General features: G+C 35.0%; 1 protein-coding gene across 2 annotated transcripts in view; it reads left to right on the forward strand.

The window, feature by feature from the left end:
- IMMP2L (inner mitochondrial membrane peptidase subunit 2) overlaps positions 1-8,414 on the forward strand; it is a 428,918-nt gene that overhangs the window by 212,898 nt on the left and 207,606 nt on the right. The window lies entirely within an intron of this gene.

Consider the following 8,414-nt stretch of genomic DNA (forward strand, 5'->3'; position numbering starts at 1 on the left):
TGGGAGGTTCAAATTTTCTCCCCCCACCCCCCTTATTTATTTATTTATTTATTTATTTATTTATTTATTTATTTATTTTCTTTTAAGGACTGTTATCTGTACTCAGAACAACTTACTAGACATCACTGAAGTTCTGCAAAGGCTGCTGTATGTATCAGAGGATACTGTATGTTAATGAAATTATTCAGGAAAAATGTGCCTTGCCCCCAGTTTTGATGTGGTTTTTTTTTTTTTAAGCTTAAGACAGGAAAAGATTTTACATATCCTTCCTCTTCCAAATTTTGTCAAATATTACATTTTACTACCTGTTCTTATCAGTAGAAAGTAAGAGCATTAGTACATCTTCCTGAGAAATAAAAATTCAGAATAAACTGTGAAGGGGGTTGGTTAAATAAAAAGTCAGTTTCTTTCAATCTCTCTCTGCTTGAGTCTGTCTTTTATGGCCATCCAATTATATAAACAATAGGCTGTCCAGATTTTTCCTTCTCTTTCTTTCTGCTTTCTCCCTTTATGCCATGCTCTTTGGTGAATGATTTATTGTTTCCCTTTTTATTCTGTGTCCACGAATAGAGGGCATACAAACTATGAAGTTTTTAAAAACTGTAGAATAATTTGTGGTTATCATCACCCCTTCTCCTAGATATACAAAAAAATAAACGAGATAGATGTTGTTAGAAAAAGGGTTTTTTTATCATACATACTGTTTATATAAAAGAAATTACTTTATAATAGGGGATGATTAATAATGAAGCACAAAGGATTGGTTATCAACAGGTCAAAAAGAAGAAAATGTTGGATCTCTTGTGTGAACTGAGTCCCACCACCCTGAGCGACTCAGGCCACCCTCTAGTGGACCAAAGTGAGATGTGGTTCTCATTTCACACTCATCTGCTTTGAAGAAAGGCTCATAGTCCTGTCTAATAAGAGTATGAACAATTTCTGAAGATTAGCAACTGGTGTGAATTAGTGTACTTTTTTGCAACAGCAATAGCACCAAAATTTTACAATAAAATGGTTACTATTTTATGAATACTGAGTTTCATCTCAATTCACTTTGAGTCAGATCTTGGACTGCATTATTTTTTTATTTGATAAGAAAATAATTTTATTTTTCATAAAATCTCTTATTATGAAAAGTGAATTAAATTAATGCCACCATTCTGAATAAATTTCAGGTTGTTATAACTGGTTAGGGCAAATTTTACAAAACTACTCCTGTTAGACTCACCAGTACTTACACTGTGTCTCTATTAAAACAGTATTTTCCTTCTGCCTCAAATTTTTGAATGCTGCATTTAGGCTAACTACAGTGAACAACGTGTTAATTTTTTTCAAAGACGTGTGCTGTTCATTTTTCATGCATCCAACTGAGTGAGACTGCTTCACAGATGAAATAATAGCATTTAAGTGACTGATACATGCAAATAGGTGAGATACTCTAGGCCAGGGGAAGGCCAAGTGGCCTTTTCATTTTCTCTCATTGTCTTGTTATGGATATTCAAATTTTTTTCTAGTGTGAGTTAAAGAGTTATAACAAAAAAGTTGGGGCTAACCCATCTTCAGTTACCTTTCAGGTCTTCTTGCCTGAGGTTGGGACAGGAAAAACTTAAGATCAGAAAGATGCCACATTGTCTTTCTGTAGCCTCAGGGGCTCATTGGTGAAACCTTGTTCCTCCTTTGCCCCCACAAGATGGCTCTTGGACCCTCTGATGTATGTCATATTTACTACCATGAGCTGCAAATTCAAGCCATTTTAAACTTCTGAGTGAACCTGTAAGCCTTCCCTGCTGCACATCCTGTGCTGGACGGGCTAATGCTCCGGATGTTTTAAGTAAGCACAAGCCAAAGCCACAAGAGTAAGACTTCTTGCCATTGTAGCCCCCACAAGAAAAATGGAAATCCTTTCCAACCTCAGCCATCTCCTACCTCTCCCTGGCAAAAGATATTAACCTGTGCTACAGGGGTGGGATTGTGGGTGGAGTAAGAGAGAAGAAAATTTCAAAAGGTTTGGGCAAAGTTGAAAATGTTCTTTTAAAGACAACTGAATACTGCTGTTTCTCGTATCTCATCCAGTGGAGAAACACATGATCTGGAGAAGGGTAAATGGATAGGGACTAGCATTGCTCTGTGTGGAATCTTTCTTGGGTTTTGCTCCTAACCTCCTCATGAACTCACTGTCATTCATTCAAAATCTGGTTTTCTAATTAACATGAGAATCATGCAAAAACATATTCAGTGATTTGACATGTGAAATTAAGATTATAGAAGTGCTTCATTTTGGTTGATTGGTATGAACTGTGTAATTAGAGGGCTAGATAATTAAATCACCTAAAGTATACTTGCATAAAGAAAGTGAGTTCTTATGATAGACTATATATGCAATTAAAGTACTTCCTTGATAGGCATACATTTACATATTAGTTAAAATGTTATTATATCATAATAAAGTTCTGTTTCATAAAAAAGGGTGAAATAATTGAATTTTATAATTTAGGTAATGCTAAAGAATATTTTTTTTCAACTATCTGCAGAAGAAAAGTATCTTTTATAACCAAAACAATTATGATTATTAAAGTTCATTAAGTTATTTTTCTGCTGATTTCACTAGGATGCTTGGTGGTTTTAAAATAGCAATGTAATCTATTTTATGAAAGTAATATATATAGCTTAATAGGTTACAGAATAGAAAAAAATTCTCTCAGACTGATAGAAAGACAATGAAATTAATGCAGACTAACTCCAGCAATTTGTAGAGCATACATTTTATCTGATTACTGAGTGCACATTAAATAAACTAAGTAATTATTTGTTTGTAATGGACAATAAACACAATCCATAAACCCCTTAGTTATTAAAATACAATGATTCTCTGCCTGCATTTTTCTCAGAACTGGAAGATGATTTCAAAACTTTTTCCGTTTTTTCATTATATAGAAAGGCAGGGTATCCTTGGGCCTTGATATCCCTTTTTGTGGTTCAGGATTAACCGTGACCATTTCTAGTGTTTTTAGGCTGTGAGAACACAGCTGTGTTTAGAATGCAGCAAGTACAGTTAAAAACTGTAATGAATACTATGCAGGTACAGTAAAAATCCCACAACTATTTGATTTAAATTCTAAGATGACACACTTTATATCAGAAATTGGCAATTAAAAAAATTCTTTTAAAGTGTGCTTCCATACAGATTATGTCCATGTGTAAAAGAGACAACACTTTTGGAATAGCTTTGTCGCTTATGACTGCACGTGCTCCTATCCTGGTTTCTGAGACACCATGACTACCAGGAGGAGGCTCAGTGATGGCTTTTCTCACTTGTAGCCTGTAGAGTGAAAAAACAGATGAGCTGGTGTTTATTTGACAGATTAATTCTCACCAGTTCTGCAAAGCACACCTTATTGTATCTTCCATGTGGGTTGTGGGGAGGTATTCCATTCTGGGTGAAGGTCAGTTTCTAAGAAATCTGTTGTGGTGTCATCAGTTAATTTATTAATTGACTTATTAAATATAGGTGCTTGTCATTGTTGTATTTGCCTGGAAGAGAGAAAAAAGAGCCACCACTTCATGTAACCCTGTTCTGCCAACATTTTCAGTGCAATGTCATCAACCTGACATTGTCATGTGCATTTTTAGATATTATGGTCAGACTATTGACATTTTCCTAAAAGGGCTATGCTTCCATATAGACAAGGAGTAATTTTTCTTAATAGGTACCTTCCCAAAACTGAATAATTTTTTTAGTGATAAACAAAAGTAACATTTCTGGCTCTTGTTCTTTGTCTTTTTTGAAGATGAAAGGCTTGTTGCCAACAATGAATTCAAAATTTCTAGAGTTGCACTTCATAATGGAAAATGCTGCGTCAGATTACTTAACCTGCTATGAAATTTCTTTTATCAGATATGAGAGTTAGTGTTGATATGATAGAACAAAAGCAGATGGAAACAAATCTGTAAAGAATTTCACATAAGGAAAAATTCACATCTACACAAAGCCTCATTTACTTCATTAAATACTATGTAGGTAGTAGGTGCTATATGACTTGGCAAAATCTGGAACTACATAGTAAAGAGCCTTATAGTACAGGCAAATTCAGTCATGTGTGATGGAGCTGAATGAAAGCAGGGGTGAGGAGCTTGTCTTGGTTATCAAGGAGATATTTCCTATTCCAGAAAATTTGCCTATTCATGTAGCAACTGTTTTCTATTAAACAAAAAGTATGAGATCCCAAGCAAAAGCTATAGTCTCTTTCCTCGTTACAGGTCCCAGGGCCATAGTCAGCCTTCTTCAGGAGTGGCTTGAGGTCTGAAAAATCTTAACAATTTTTATCCCTATTGGGTCCAACACAGGGTGATATCTGCATTCTAATTTTCATCCTTGACCCTGTTTTAACAGGCAAGAATCTCTGGCATACCAGTATCTGCAGACGGCTGGAAGTGAGTCACACATAGCAAGCACAACCTTGCATTGTCACATGGGATTCTTAATGAAGTCGGAGTAGTGAAAAGCAGCTAGAGAATCTTTATATGCAGCTGGATAAGGCAGATGAAATATCTGCAAAGCAATTTTCAAGCTCAGTGTATGCTTTTAAAAATTGATTTCATCTCAGTAAGTTTATGTCTTAGTTGTGGTGATATCTCAGGTTTTGTAGCCTTCAGTAATTGGATATAACTTACTGGGACCTTCTCAATGGTGGACCTTTAAGACTGAGATGCCCTTGTTGATTTCTTAAGGATCTGCTTGTTTGTGGGACCCAGAATGTGCATGGAATATAGCAGTCAGTGTCATAGCTCTTGGAGCTAATCTGTCTAAGGCTGATGAAGAAAATAGTGGCAGTAATGATTTGAATGTAAGGCCTAGAATTTCCATCCTGGTGCTGATTTGTTGTAACTGGGTGGTGATAGGTTTTGAACTTTCTGTCCTTATAGAGAAGCCTTTTTCTGTTTCTTTGCTCATATCTGTTTTCCTTTCTATGGAACATTAACTGATTTTTTTATCTGAAACAGGTTAATGCTTTTTCTGTTGATGCTGTGTGGTGTAGGAATAGTATGTGATCAGTGAAAGGGAACCTTCTTCACCCGCTAATAATATTTTTTTTAATTTAGCCACCTTTCCTGATAATGCTACATTGTGGCAATAAATGCCATATAGATAGTGTGTGTTTCTCAAGGGCAGAACTTCAGACTTGAATTTCTTAACTCTTTAGATGAAACTAAAGAACTATTCTTGTTACATTTTATTGTGGTTTAATATTAAAATGGATGGATAACAATAGCAATTCTAAGTTATCTGCTTTTCATAGCTATTTGCACAAGAGCTGTATTGGTGATTTAGAAAACTTGAGAGTCACTAAGCTAAATATTAGAACTGGAATGTCATTTTGCTTTTACTTTTACTCTGAGACTGAGAGAAGTATCAGTTATTTTCCCATGCCATCAAAAGCTTGAATTTATCTTGGGGATGACAAGAAACAGCATGGATAAGTGCAGTGTGTGTTCAGAATATGGTTACCTAATGATAGTTTAGATCAAGTACGCTAAACTGTTGGAGTGTAATGGGGTACCTAAGTGAAGTCCTTAGTAGTTTAGTTATACAATTTCATTTTTTTAACTAGCAGATCTAGAAAATTAATTAAAAGGTCACGAGAACATACAACATCATTACTGATTAAAACCCAAACAATGTAGCTGGGAATGCAGTAAATGTCTTCCCTCTCATCTCTAATTTCACTGCCAAAAGCTGTACGCATTAAATATTTTTATTTAAATGTAAAGCTATCTTTAAATCAATAAATTGAGGGTAGAAAGGATCATGTACATCATGACTTACTGGAGGAGGAGTTGTTTCAGAGGCTTTCACATAGTTTCCATTACTAAGGAAACCACTTATTTTGTCTGTGCATGTTTTGAATAGATCTCTCATTTGAAGTCTGGTGCTCAGACACTGAGAATTGCATTATAGCACTGAGAAAGAGGCAAAGGAAACAAAAGAGGCATAAAACCACTCCATATTTAAGGAATATAGGGTATTGTATTACATGATTATGAAAGTGTACATATCTATATATATTTGAGAAATTTGTCCATATATGTATACATTTTGATTATTTTGGTCCTACAAAAAGCAATGTGAAAATACTAATAAATTAGGCAGGGAAGGCAGATGTTTTTATGTCGTGTACTTTGTATGCGTCTATTGTAAGGACATTTGAGAAATCTGGTTTACCATTTAGGTAGCAACAGATAAGAGTCCTGATTTTCATTTCCTGAAACAAAACTTGGTATGAGATCAAAATAGAAAGAAATCCCTGTCCAATGGTTATGGCTAAAACAAGGCTGCAAGGATGGCTCTGCACTCAACAGTTGATCAAACCTTTGCTTGGAAAGTGAGTCTGTTTTGGCAAAATCCTTGATGAAGTGTAGGACCAGACTGCAAATACACACCGAACCATACTTATACATAGGTTATATTTTGGTCAGCACATTTCCCCCACATGAATAACACATATATTCTGTGCTGACCAAACACCTGTATTAACAAACAATTGAATTAATAACTATTACCAATTAGGTATGCTCAGCTGATATGCTTAGAAACAAAAGGTTGCCTTAGTACAGCCAGATGAATCTGGTTTGATGGGATATATTTTTGAAGTATAATTATTTAAATAACTTGCAGCTGACTTCAAAGTGTCCTCAAAGATGAAACTTGTTCACAAATAAGCTCAAAGTGTCAGAGAAATGTGGAAATCCAGATTACCAGAGATCTGTAGGGAAAAAAAAAAAATGAAGTTTCTGGCTAATAAATGTTCTTATTCAGTATTTTCTAGTATATGAATTAGTTTATCAGTTAATTTTTCTGCCAAGCAGGATAGAAAACTGAAGACAAAGATGGAAGTTCCTATTTTGAAGGGCTACAAAGCCCTTGGCTCGGTAGGGCCATGTGACAACAAAACCAATACTATAGAAACTTAACTTCCCCTATGTTTTGTGGGTGTTAATGCCAATTCATTTTGAAATGAAGAGACTTAAGTCATCAGTTATTGCTATCTTATCTGTCTGATGAATAATCATTCATAATATATGTTGCATAGTTCATGATCCATTTTGGGTGACGAGTTTACTTTTAAAGCTAATATGCCTCAAAGGGATTTATGTGTGTGTTTGTGTGCACAGTTAATGAGCAGCCTGTCCCTATAGATTTTTTTCTGTAACTCCTTGACTGTTAAATGTGTGGGAGAATGACAGCTGTGGTAAAGCTGACACATCCCTGTTTTGACTTAGTTGAATACTTTTGTGCAAAGCAAAATAAATTAGATTACATAGAGGTATCAGAACTCATTTGTCTTGGCTAAGAAATTTTTAATATTTCAGAATATTTGTGTTATTTCAATACTGTAGTGGCTATGTTTGCTTTCTACTGTTGACTTGCAAGAATTCACAACATGTCTCAAGGAACACTAAAAGCATTGCTATTCATTATCCTTTAATTTATGTCTGCAGCAAGAAATAAGATCTTCAATGTTTGGTAATACTGACCATTTCCTTTATGGTGTAACTGGTGTGTTTCCAAGAGAATGCATTCAGCCTCTAACTCCCATCAGTATTATCATAAAAGAAATTAAATCAATATTTTTTTTTTTATAAGATAACAGGGATAGGTACTTTCAGAGAAAGTTAACATTTGTTTTGTTACAAGACTATCAGTTTACCTGGTGAGGACCAGGACCATTTGATACTGAGAAATAATTAAGAGTTAATAATTTAATTGGCAATTCTAGTTACCAGAGAAGAGGAACTAACATTTTGTAGTAATTTAACTATTTGGTAATTGGGTAAAAGTATCATATAAAATGCAGTAGACAATATAAATAATTGTTTTGTGCCAAGTAAATCTTTTGATGACATTGCTGTGACAAGAAGGCAAAGGACAGATTGAATGGGAGAAGGGGGGTGCTTTTCCCACTGTAAGCAGCTCAGAGGAGCATAGGAATATCATTCAGAAAGGCTGTTTGAACTTCGATAGTAGAAATGGGATTACAGTCTAAATAGTTGATGATGGAAGATCATTTGGGGCCAATAAAATGTAGTTTTGCTTTAAATTGTGGGCTTAATAGAAATAACTGAGAAGAAGAACGTACTTCTGTATTACAGGTTGATCAAGAGGAAAGAACAGGGTGGCACAGCTGTGAAAAAAAGCAGATATGTCTGAGGATGCACCAGGATTGTTGTTCCAAGTTGTTCCAGGAGTAGTAAGGAACTGCCCACTTCACTTAGAATGATTAATTCAGTTACAATTTTTTGTGCTTGACAATCATATGAACTCAAAGTGGAACACATGCAATTAAATACTGTTCAGGTGACAGCAGAGCCCACATTACAGAGGGGTTTATAAAACCTTGTCTTGCATAGTGTAGGAG

Source organism: Corvus brachyrhynchos, unplaced genomic scaffold (assembly GCF_000691975.1).
Source record: "Corvus brachyrhynchos isolate BGI_N302 unplaced genomic scaffold, ASM69197v1 scaffold32, whole genome shotgun sequence".
NCBI lineage: Eukaryota > Metazoa > Chordata > Aves > Passeriformes > Corvidae > Corvus > Corvus brachyrhynchos.